Source organism: Sander vitreus, chromosome 3, assembly GCF_031162955.1.
Source record: "Sander vitreus isolate 19-12246 chromosome 3, sanVit1, whole genome shotgun sequence".
NCBI lineage: Eukaryota > Metazoa > Chordata > Actinopteri > Perciformes > Percidae > Sander > Sander vitreus.
This window is the reverse complement of record NC_135857.1, coordinates 11981048-11994583: the sequence shown is the minus strand read 5'-3', so window position 1 is coordinate 11994583 and position 13536 is coordinate 11981048. Positions and strand designations below refer to the sequence as shown.

General features: G+C 42.1%; 1 pseudogene; it reads right to left on the bottom strand.

Annotated features, from left to right (window-relative positions):
- Positions 1 to 377: 377 nt before the first annotated feature.
- Positions 378 to 10098, bottom strand: LOC144512657 (extracellular calcium-sensing receptor-like; annotated as a pseudogene).
- Between the last annotated feature and the right edge of the window lie 3438 nt (positions 10099 to 13536).

Below are 13536 nucleotides of genomic sequence, written 5' to 3'. Positions count from 1 at the left end.
TAATGCCTGTTTTTGCTTTTTTTTTTTATCTAGCATTACAATTAAGCCTAACAAATGCACCCCTTTAATGGGTTGTGTGGTTTGACCCCATATTAAATAATGTGTATATGGAAATGTTACTGAAATATAAATAATTTTATGAAAAGAGAAAAGAACACACATTTAATCTTGTGACTTTATTTATTATCTATTTGCAAACTTGATTTTATATTTTTCAGACCATGACATTTGTAAAGGGAAATATTTGTAAAGATAAGTCAATAACAATGTAAAAAGGTAACAATTTCGAATCAAACAAAAGCAAGACTAATGGACGTGCATAGCTCTATACTGTATGTTGCAATCTTAACTATTTCCAAACCTCAGATGTCTTAGGATTAATTTTTATTCATTAAATGTTTCTTGGTGTTTTTCTCTGGCTTAAACAATATAATGAAACACTTTGGAGCAAATATACACAGTATTAATCCAAAACTGGAGGCCAGAATGGCAAATATCTCCACAGCCACAGTAAATTTCCCAGGAGAGCTGACATATGCAGGGATAAAGGTGATCCAGACTGCACAGAATATCAGCATGCTGAAGGTGATGAGCTTGGCCTCATTAAAATTATCAGGCAATTTCCGAGCTAAGACAGCCAACACAAAGCAAAAGACAGCCAGTAGGCCTATGTACCCGATCACAGCCCAGAAACCAATAGCTGAGCCTAATGCACACTCCAGGATTATTCTCTCCTTTGTATATGGTTAGGTTTTTCATTGGAAAAGGGGGACTAAGAACCCAACCAAATAGTACATATTAAAACTTGAATAAGCGTAAAAGAAACTACAGTCATTCTTTGCTGTGGAGGACCAAACCATTTCATGACATTACTACCTGGGAGTGTAGCTCTGAAGGCCATTAACACTACTATTGTTTTTCCAAGAACACAAGACATACAGAGGACGAAGGTGATCCCAAATGCTGTGTGGCGCAGCATGCAGGACCACGCAGAGGGTGCTCCAATGAAAGTTAATGAACATAAGAAACATAGAGTCAGGGAGAAGAGCAGCAGGAAGCTCAGCTCAGAGTTGTTGGCCCTGACAATCGGGGATGTCCTGTGACGATAGAACACAGCCGCTGTTATAATGGCCAGACTGGCGCCACCGACTGAGAACGTAGCCAGGATGATTCCTAGGACATCGTTGTAGGAAAGAAACTCTACAGGCTTGGGGAGACATGTGTCTCTCTCTGCATTAGGCCAGAACTCCTTCGGGCAAGGAAAACAATCAGGGGAATCTGAAAAAATTACACAAAAAGGGCTTTTCCCAGTCGTAATGTATATTTGATGTTGTACAGTACATTGGATATGTATGAGGAGAAGAAAATACCTGTAGCATTACTAATCTCTCCCTCAGGACACGGTAAACAATCATAACAGCAGATGGGTTTTCCTTTCTGCAGCACTTTACGAGTTCCTGGAGAACAGCTGTCAGTGCACACTGACACAGGAACCTGGCACATAAAGAGAAACAAGCTGACACTTATTCAGGTGCACTCTTTTTCGTCTTTTTCAATCCTGTCTTAAAACGATACTTACCTGTCAATATGTGTATTATCAATGTAACTGTTGAGGGACAAAATCCTTTTACACAAAAAGTTTTTGTGTAAAATGTGTTCAAAGGTTCAGCTGAAGCTAAAATGAGGCTTCAACAGTCTGAGTTAGACAAATCAAGTGGTTGTCTTTTCAAAGTTACAGTCTAACATCTAATATGGCGCTGACCAAGGGCGCTTCAGTGATTTGGTGCGCTCTGTTTGTTTAGTTTTTTTGTAAATTGAGTTTTTTGCTGCGATACCCAAAACTCTTTCACCAGAGACAAGCTCATTTTAAAAATTGAGTTTTCAAATTACTCTACCCACTTTTCTTGCATCTTCCGTGGATTTATTAGACATTCTCGTCAAATGTGTGCTCACTGTGGCCCATGCAGTGACATGACGGAGGAGAAGAGGTAGACATGCTAGTGTGCTCGTTTGGCTTTGCAGGCAGAAATTTCGCACTCCACTACCTACCTACATTAACAGTGGCTGGTGTAATGATGTAAGAGTGATTCTACAGCACTGTTCTCCTGTTTTATTTCGTATAGGCTTCGCCCTCTAAAAGCTGTTGCTATTGGGTTTATCCCTCGCGCATGTGCAATAGTGAAGATTTCTTTCGCGCCCTTGTGCCCTGCTTTACGTCCGCAGTCATGGTATATTACAGCTGCTAGACCAGAGATCTGCTCCAATTTTTTCTTAAGCGACATGATGTATGAAGACTTCGAAGTACAGCGGTGTCCGCCTGTGTACCAGCTGATGGACTGGCTACATCCTGCCTTCAGTTCTCTACCCAAGCCCGTAAGCCAGGCTGGCACTACCTGCAGACCGCTTGCCAGTTCTGCGCCTGCCTACCGACGGAGGAACTGAAGCGGGCTGACTCCCTCTTGGTCCTTGGGGTTGAAGGTAACGGTGATGACAGCCGGTCGGACCACCACTGGCCACACCCAGACATCCCGGAAGGGGATCTCTTCGGCTCTCCCTCCTCCCCGTTGGGAGAACTGTAGCTCCAAACAGAAGTGTGTTACGGAACCCCGCCACTGCGGCTCTCTCTGTCCCTAGAGCGGAAGTCCGTAGCAGCGACTTTCTCCTCCGCATCAGGCGGGCCCCCTGCCCACGGCTAAGCTTTTTTTTTCTCAACCTGTGTGGATGCTGAGTAGGCATTCTCCCAACGGAGGAGACTGAGGGCACCAGTGTCCCGCTACGCACCGTTTACCAGGTACCACGGTGACATTGAAAAAGGTTTACCAGTGGTCCCGCCACTGGGGCAGAGTGCATGAGCGCATCCTGGTTCCCGACTTTGGTACAACTACTTGCAGGGACACCATGGCAGCTGCCATTGCACAGGGACGCACTGTTGCAACTGGACGGTGCAATCTCCCACCCCCCAGTAATAAGCCAACGGCTGTTGCCCTGGCCTCTGAACGGGAACGCTTGGCTAGGTTAGGGTGTCTCGTTGTGCTGTTTAGGCAACAGCTCCACCCTGTGGTTAAATTGGGTATGTTGATCTGTAAACAGAACAGTCCGATTAAGTCACAGACTGACTAGCGGCTTTATTCATTCAGTGTGTTACGCTGGACGGTGGTGCGCTTTCCAGCGCTGGCGTGTGTAGAAAGGCTCAGACCCCACGTCGTGTCTTCTGCCTCTTGTGTTAACCTGCCCTCAGATACTGCTGGATAATGATTTGGCTCTATCTAGTTAAAGCATATGTTGCGGCCATTTCGTCTTGCCACAAAGGCTATGGAGAGGGATGGGTTTTTGCGCATCCCTTGGTGAAGTGTTTGTTGAAGGGGGTCAGACGACAGAAACCTGTCACGCCAAAAGTCATGACAAACTCTTTTCCAGTGCACGTTATCTTAGTATGTTTTACGCACGGCAAACGTCAGACAGACACAGCAGCTGTCCGTTCACTACAGAGAACACTCACAAGGCGCTGCGCTTTAGAAACAGCGGCTGTCTCACCGGCTGGGTGAGGCTATCACCCAAGCCAAGTGCAGAGGGAGTGTTATCAGCATCCATGGCCCCCCTCAGAGGCATGACAGTGTCTGATATCTGCGTAGCTGCGTCGTGGGCATCTCCATGCCCTTTCATCCTCTTTTTCTGCGTGATGTGTCTGAGTCCTCTATGATTCACTCAGTCTTATCGGTTTGATCTGGTATACCTTTGCAATAATTAATGATGATATTAATCTTTAACCATGGAGCACCTTCAGAATTCATGCGGCAGGGCCTCACAACATTAAACAGGCCAGTCATGGAGATCAGGTTTTTAACAAAACAATATAAATTTTGATACATAAAAACCTGTACAGTGAGAGTATAGGAATAGGAGTTAGTTTATGCTATCTGCTTCTGGACCTTGGTGTCACAGGTGGCATTGACTACATCAGCTTCACCCATAACCCAATAGCAACAGCTCTTAGAGGGAAAAGCCTATATGAAATAGAACGATAGTTATGTATTGTAATTCCAGATTCCATGAATATAGGCATAGCCCTCTAAGATCCAGACCACCTGCTTCACCAACATTGGCTGAAGAAAAATGTTGATGTTGGGTGCAGATCTCTGGTCTTGCAGCTGTAATATACAGTAACTGCGGATTTAAGAGAGGCCCGTGCAGGGGTGCGGATAAAAACTTCACGACTGCGCATACACGAGGGATAAACGTAATAGCAACACCTCTTTGAGGGCTATGCCTATACTCATAGAATCTCGAGTTACAATACGTAACTATCCTTCTGGAAACCTTCTTTATCAACTGCAAACCCTTCTACTCCCTAAATGAATTTGCTTCATTCATTCTGGCTGGTGTTTACATCCCAACACAGGCCAACGTGCAGTAAGAAACGCCATAGGTGTCGGGGCCTTGTCATTACCCACTCCAGAGTCCCCCCCCACACACACACACACACACACTACAGAACCCCTGTAGAAAGAAAAGTCAACAGATGTTTTAAAAAACAAAACCCCCGCAAAGTAGCTGGACCTTTAACACCTCACTGGAGACATGTCATGTACCAGCCTGCTTCAAGTCTTCCACCATCATTCCTGTCCCCAAGAAAACAAAGTCTTTTGAGCACCTTGTTGTGGCTCACCTAAAAAAAACCTCACTGACCCGCTCCTGGACACCCTACAGTTCGCCTATACAGCCAAAAGGTCTGTGGACGATGTAGTCAACATGAACACAACGCAGTCAACATGGCTCTTCATCTTATCCTCCAGCACCTGGACTCCTCAGGAACCTATGCCAGGATCCTGTTTGTGGACTTCAGCTCTGTCAACACCATCCTCCTGGCTTCACTACAGGACAAGCTGACCCAGCTGCATGTGCCTGACTCCACTTGCAGGTGGATCACAGACTTCCTGTCTGACAGGAAGCAGTGTGTGAAGCTGGGGAAACACATCTCCGACTCTCTGACCATCACCACTGGTTCCACTCAAGGCACCTTTCCTCTCTGCTCTTCTCCCTGTACACCAACAGCTGCACCTCCAGTCGCCAGTCCGTCAAGATCCTGAAGTTTGTGGACGACACTACACTTATTAGACTCAACTCTGGTGGAGATGAGTCCGCCTACAGAGGGGAGATTGATCACCTGGTGACCTGGTCCAGTCAGAACATCTTGGAGCTAAATTCTCTGAAGACAGTGGAGATGATTGTGGACTTTAGGAAGCTAAAGAAGTTCAACCTGTCAAAGACAATGATGGTGCACTTCTACACTGCCATCATTGAGTCCATCCTCACCTGCTCCATCAGCATCTGGTACGCTGCTGCTACTGCTAAGGACAAGGGCAGACTGCAGCGCAACATTCGCTCTGCTGACAAGGTGATTGTCTGCAATCTGCCATCTCTCTAGGACCTGTACGCCTCCAGAATGCTAAAGCATGAAGGAAAGATTGTAGCTGATCCCTCACGCCCCAGACACCAACTGTTTGGACCCCTCCCCCCTGCGGTCCATTAGGACCAAAACATCAAGCCACAAAAACAGTTTCTTCCCCTGAGCAGTAAGCCTCACCAAAAAGGCACCGGTCCCCCACACATTGAACCTTAATCCTACATCCTGTCCACTGCACAATCCATTCTATAGATTCTGAACTTTTTGCACATCCCTCTACATTGTTGTTAATGATGATGATTGACTTAATGTCAAATAGTTAATTGTATGTATATGCTATTTGTTTGTGTATTTATTGTTTGTTTATTTTATATTATTATTTTTTATGTATGCACCATCAACCAAAGCAAATTCCTAGTAAGTGCTACTTACCTGGTAATAAATGTATTTCTGAATCTGATTCTTTGTACAAATTCCTTTTTCTTTTGTTACTATCCCTCTGCTACAGCTTAGCAAGGGAATACTTTTTTGGAAAATATAAGAGAAGAAAAAATGTCATACTGAAAATACTGTAACTTTGTTTTGGATCTCTTCATAGTATGGACATGAGGAAAATACAGTGACTAAAAGTTATTTCAATTTACACATATCATACCCTTAAAAGGGTAACTACCGTTTTTTTTCAAGCTGGAACCTATTTTCCTATGTTTTTGTGTCTAAGTGACTGATGGGAACAACAATCTTTGAAATTTTTCCAGTATTAAGCAACATCACTGCAGTCGGCAGCGGCAAAACAAGCTACAATGTAAGTTAATAGGGCAATTTGGCTCAGCTTGTGGATACCTTCACAAAAGTGCTCGTTTTGCCACTGACAGGCTTTGATTAATATTCTAAGTGTCTGACAACATGGAAAGGATCCCTTCAGAGATAGACCTTTAAAACCTCTTTGAGACCTTTCTGTTTAACCAGAAACAGCTCTGAATTCGCTAGTGCTAAACCCACCAGACTCCATTTAAAAAAACAATACTTTTAACGTGTGTAGAGCCAAAAAATGTTTGCATGTAAATCGGTAAACTGTGTTGATTTTAACCAAAACTAGAGTTGTGATGGTTGGAAAAGTGAAAAGACAACCCAAAACGGCTTTTCGTAGTTTTATTGTGTTTCTGTCAACTTTGAATGAAGTGTATTTTACGATGCTAAAATGACTGTTTATTTACATGGAGTCTGGTGGGTTGCAATGCAGGGATCTCGCTTAATACCTCACCGATTTCAAAGATTGTTGTTCCCATTAGTCACTTAGAAACAAAAACATTGGAAAATAGGGTCCAGATTGAAAGAAATGGTAGTTACCCTTTAAGATTACCATATTTTATGTTACATTATTGCTTTTGTGCTCCTTACTTGTGTCCCACCGGCCACCCAGGTGAGGTTCCTGTTGATACGGAACTTCTGGCCCACCGGCAGTGATGCATCGTATTGCCCTACTGTCACCAACTTAATGCTGCCACTTTCACTTTTTTGCCAGTTAACCAGCTCATATCTGGCCACAGGATCACCGTTGGCATCAAATGACACATCATAACCATTTTTGGAAAAATTTACTTTCTTCAGCTGAGTTAGAACCTGTAAAGATGAAATAAAGGAAAACAGTGAGGGAGAGCAATTAAATAATGTTAAATAAAATGAATACCTCATTTCAGAAATTAAAGCAAAAAAGGGCATTTGGGTTTTCATTTATGTTCAACTGACCTCTTTGGATTCTATCCTGGTGAATTTGTCACACTGAGTTGTAGAATTTGTTTTCTGGCACACTGCTTTATGAATGGCATGAGCTATTGCATAAACAGCCTTGTATACCATGTTAGTGATCCGGAGCTGAGATGTGTCAGTGTACGGGCTCTGGAGCGTCTGTATGTCTTCAGTTCCATCACACACTCTGTCATCTGTGGCTGCACCTGAAACACACAGAGACAGAGAAATATGTTTTTTAGCCTTTAAATTATCATTGTTTCTTTTGTGTTTTTTGTTCTTTTTTGTTCCATTTAACCTGCCAAACAGCAGCATCTGGTCCTGTTCTACCAGGCTCAGGGACAGCTTCATCACACAGGCCATCACACTGCTGAATTCTTGAGCTCATCACTACGACGCTGTCACTTAACAACTTCTTATTACATATACATTTACTACATGCCTGCTGACATTAGAGTTTATTCTTTTTTGCAATTATGTACACTTTGTCCAGCACATATATATGTTATATTTTACCATTATGTTTTTAACTTTGCAATATTTTATGTCTTAGATACTCATTTTTATTGCATGATTTTCTTTTCCTTTTTACATATTTAATGAGCATTGTTTGAGGGAGCCTGAGATCTAGATTTTCCTTGCCAACGACTACTTCTCTGTAATTGTTGTGCATATTACAATACAGAACTTAAAAATGAAAACAAATAAATGCTCAGAAATCACTGTCACTATAATAACAACTTCACACTTACTGTAACTCATACATGCGAGTAAGTAAAAATTTAATGGATTAGCACTTTAGCTTGGAGACCTGGAGAGTGTCTACTGTGTGCTTGTGTTCAGGACTTCAGTGTTGACATTGTGAAATCACTGCAGCAAAGTTCATACATAATCTTCACCAAGACAGCAGAGTGCCTACATTTTTCCTGAAAGATAATCATAACAAGTAAGATCATTCACAGAGATGAGATGCACCTTATGTCCACCTCATGTCTTTGATCAATATCGGTAATTTCCCAGTCAATTTGTGGTTTGGTATTAAAGCAGCTGCTGAGTCTTTAACACAGGAAATTCCACTCAGAGAGAATAAAAAAACAGCACAACATAACCACAATAATCCAACTGTGAGTGTCTCTCCTATGTTAAAAATCAACTCCCTTTCAACTTTCTCACTTTTTCCCATCCTGCAGTTGAATGCATCCTCCCAGAACTCAGTAAGCACTGGAGAGGCAGCCACTTTAGATGGAGAGAGATCCAGCAAGAAGTCTCTCAGACCTGGGATGACAGATCGCTCAATGCCAAATCCAATGGCTCCAGCACAGCAGCTGAACCTCAGCAATTCTGTGTCTGTTACCCAGGCTTCACTGCCTATCCACTGGCGAGGTGGAGATGGCTCGAGCGACAGCTCCTCCAGCAGAAGCCTCACCTCTCCAAAGGCTGCAAATGCCACAACAACCATAGCTGTCGACCTGGAGAAACATTTAAGATTTTTTAATTTATATTGAGATAGGTAACACAGACATAGGATTTGGTATACTTAAGTATTTGGTCTGACGGAGCATTTGTATAACAATAGCAGCGACAAAAAAAATCATTTCCAATTTGCCACTGAGATGATAAATAATTTTACATTTACAGAAAATTGTTGCTGTGCTTTTGTTTGCAGGTGAGTGTCAACACAGGGAACATCATACCTGCGGATAACGTCTGCTACTCTCTGGATCTTGCTACGTGGGTGGGTCCGATAGAAAGATTCAGAGTATTCCACACAAATCCCCTCTCTGTGTGCTGCGTCCAGAAAAGACGCCATACCATTATTGCCATAGTCCGAATCTGACCGGACAGCACCTATCCAAGTCCAGCCAAAGTGTTTTACCAGCTTGGCCAGCGCTTCAGCCTGGAACTGATCACTAGGAATTGTTCTGAAGAAATTTGGGTACTGCTGCTTATCGGACAGACATGCACAAGTGGCAAAGTGGCTCACCTAAAGGGAAATAACAGTGTAACTATTTAACAGAACGGGCAAAAAATCTACACTAGTCTTTATTACAGAAGGTTTCCCAGAAATCCAAAATATTTACTTGGGGGATCTTAAAGGGCCCGATGATGCGCGACATGCTGATAGATGGTGAGGACCCAGTCTCACCAACGACAGCCATCACCATACCAGATTGTGAGCAATTGTCGCCGGTGTAAAACACCGGGTCCAGGCCATTTGAAAGCTGGAATGCCACGTGCACTGCCACGGGCACCGAGGCGCACGAGTCATAGATCTGATAACCGAGTTTGATTCCCGGCAGCAGCTCCATGCTGTTGTTTATCTCCTCGATGGCGAAGATCATTGCACGTGAGAAGCGCAGTTCACGGGTTTTAATGCTGAACACAGACACTCATGTCACTTTTTGAATATTAGCCTACAATTCACAATTTTTACAAAAATACATAATATGGGTGAGGTGAAATTCTAAAACACAGGATTAGATGTCAGTCCAACATTCACAAGAATCGTTATGCACAGAGTCAACTTAGTCTAAAGAAGGCCTATTCATTTGGTAAATATGTACAAATCAGTTGTTAAACATACATATTTTCAGTTAAGACATACAAAAACAAATCTTTCTTTTTCATCCATATTTTTCTCTACTATTTTATGAATATAATACCTGCCATTTACACAACACCTGAATGTCCCCTCTGGGTGTCAATGAAGGTGTATCTTATCTTATATTATGTTATATGGCCAAAAACTGATTTGGCACTTAATTCACTTTTTTTTAATTCAAGTTTTTTATACTACACAAAACCTTTCCAATACAATTGTAAACACATCATACATATTACAACATTTCTATCCCCACACACATAACATCCTCTTATCCCCCACTTCTCCCTCTTACTAACCTTCCCGTGCATCTTAGTGGCTCAGGCATGGTGATGTAGTTATGCTTCACTGTATGCATGTAGTGGTGTATAGAGAAAACACCCCCAATAACATAGTCACCATCCATTGAGAACACAGGGAGACGAGTGGTACCCAGGAGCTTACATTTCACAGATGAAGTCTGAGTGCTGACCCCAGCACCAGTCCTATCCTCTGTAAGCCCAGCCCTTTGTTTAACATCATCCTCAGAACCATTCAAGGCAATAGCTGAGTTTAGCTCACACAAACCCAGAGACAGGATCAGACCAATACAGAGAGCAGAGATCTCCATCCCTCGACTGTCAGCATGTGGTTATACTGCATGTGTTTTATAGATTTTCAGACAAAAGCTTCCCTCCTTTTGTTAGTCAGTTTACTGCACATGAGAGAGGATGGCCTTTGATTAAAGGACAATTCCGGCGCAAAACAAACCTAGGGGTTATTAACAGATGTGTATCCACTCTGTCGCTCTCTGAGACATGTTTTCATGCTAATCGAATGAGTTTTTAGCTTGAAAGAACACAAACACAAATCGCTATTTATACCACTAAAAAGGCTCAAAATATCACCACACTTCAACGGTAGCATAGTGAGGGTCCCTAAATGTTAACCGAAGCATTGAGAACTTTGTAAGTGTACAGACAGTTTATTGAACGAATAGCTGCGGGAGCGCCGTAAAAGGGCTACGAGAGAGAGAGAGAGCTACCGGTAGTCAATGCCGCAACACAGCCTCGTACTTCGGAAAACTGGTGGTGTACCTGCGGACACCACCAGAATGTATCTTTTCAATAAACTGTCTGTACACTTACAAAGTTCTCAATGCTTCGGTTAACATTTAGGGACCCTCATTATGCTACGGTTGAAGTGTGGTGATATTTTGAGCCTTTTTAGTGGTATAAATAGCGATTTGTTTTTACGTTCCCTGTGCCCCAAATACTAGCGTTGTAAGCTAATCCGCGCTAGCGTCTTTCAAGCTAAAAACTCATTCGATTAGCATGAAAACATGTCCCAGAGAGCAACAGAGTGGGTACACATCTGTTAATAACCCCTAAGTTCGTTTTGCGCCGGAATTGTCCTTTTGTCTTTTCTGTGGACTGCATGTACAATATAATCTGCATTAAAGCTGCATTGGGTAGAATGCAACAATAAAAATGCCAGAATTTGAAGTAGAGACCTCTTTCTGCAGCCCTCCTTCTCCCCTTTCTGTTGCACGGGCAATGCATCTGCAGAACAGTCAATGCTCTTTCCCTCTGAAATGACCTGTGATTGACCAAAGTTTCCCCTCATGGCAAAGTTTTCTAAGCCTTAAAACAGAGGCAAGATGTCTTCCATTTGTCCTACCCTTACACCTTTTTTTCCTTGTTTATTTGATATAACAGTTAAGCCTAACAAATACACACCTTTAATGGGTTGTGTGGTTTAAACCCATATTAAAGGTGCAATATGTAATACTGACAGCTAGTGTTTAAAATAGTTACTGCAGTACACATAAAAAATACTGGAGAGTCGTCTCCCCCGCCCCCATCTCCCCAGACTTGAAGTTCACGGAGGTTGCCAGGCTGAGACCGCAGCATCCATAGTCTCGCTTTGCCAGACCCTCCTCCAAAGCGCGCTGAAGGAGCATCCACAACAATGTTGCTAGACGCTTGTCTCACATAGCACATTACTTCACAGCACAGCGGAGTAGCTAACGTTAGATGCTGGCTATATTGACAGTTATAGAAGCCCATGCTCATGCGGAAATCTGTAACCAACTGACAGACAAACGTTTTCGGCTTAGAATTAAGGTAGGAACCGCTAAAAACACAACAATCTCACCGTCCTCTCCACCCAACGGAAAGACACACTTCCTAGGCTTAGAATTACGGCAACAATCGCTAAACACACTGCAAACTCACAGTCCTCACTTCCCAATTTACAGCCCCCCTCTCTTGGCTTAAAATAACTCACCGTTATCGGCTACGGCCGCTGAACAGGCTACCGCTTGCCTGGTCCTCCTGTAACGTTAGCAGGGTTAGCATGGCGGTGTTAGCCAGGACCAGTCGGGATCACTTTACTGGCTGTGTCTCAATTTCTTTTTGCGAGTACCCAACTCGGGTACTCTAGCTATATAATTCAATGTGAGTACACAAATGTTCAAATGACATAAAATGCCTGTCCCTTGTAGCCGTGATAAATTAGTCTGAAGCTAATGTTAAAAAAACCTGTTCAGGAGGAAATTAGCCAACTTGGCGTCCTTTTGGGCTGTAAGCTGTCTCCATTAGACCTGTTTGAGTCGTGATTCACTAGGATCTTTAACCTGAGTCTTTAAATTGACTCACAAATCGCAAGTCTTTAGTATCATTAACCCGGTTCAGTTGAGTCCTACTACAATTCAATCTAAAATGATAACAGCGCCACACACAAACCTCTTGCAACATTAGCTTCTACTAGCCATCAAGCTCGCAGACCATGGGATTCACTCGAGAACTCACGAGTCAACGAGGGCTCGTGAGTTGTCGGGTGATTCATGAGTTGTCGGTGATTCATGAGTTCTCGCGCGAATCAGCCGGCTATATGAATGGATCTGATTCAGACGAGCGAGTGAAGTCTCTCCTTGAGCTCAGAGTAAAGCAAATCCACAACAAAAGCCATTCTTTCTTTTCTGAAATAACATACAATGTTCTGCACAAAGCCTAGCTAGGCCTACTGTAGGTTTTGGTGTATAAATGTAGTATGTTAAATGCAATTAGGTCGAGCAGACATATGGGGTGCCGAATGTCAAAGTTCGGTTACAATGTTTTAGCTGATAAATTTTCAACATTTAGCTCACTTTCCTCACATTTAGCGCATTTCCTTACATTTGAGACAGAAATGATATATATATATGTATATATATATACATATATATATATATATATATATTATAACTAAATGTTATATCTAAATCTAAATGTTAAATATATATCTAAATGTTAAATCTAAATGTTATATCTAAATCTAAATGTTAAATATATATCTAAATGTTATATCTAAATCTAAATGTTAAATTTATATCTAAATGTTAAATGTTAAATCTAAATGTTATATCTAAATCTAAATGTTATATATTTAACATTTAGATTTAGATATATCTAAATGTTAAATCTAAATATATCTAAATCTAAATCGTAAATATGTATCTAAATATATCTAAATCTAAATCTTAAATATATGTCTAAATGTTAAATGTCAAATCTAAATGTTATATCTAAATGTGTCGCCAAGTGTAAAGCTAAATATTTAGAAAATGTTCAAATCCCCAAGGAAACCATGCCCACTGCAGTGGCTTCAAATCGCGCTGCACCGCAATTTTCAGTCAACACCTGTTGGTACAGTAAATACTGACTACAGTGGAGCTGTTCGACTAATGTTACTGGATTAAACACATTTCGGTAAGTATTTTGTATTATTGACTTATATCACAGAAATGTCTTAATATTTG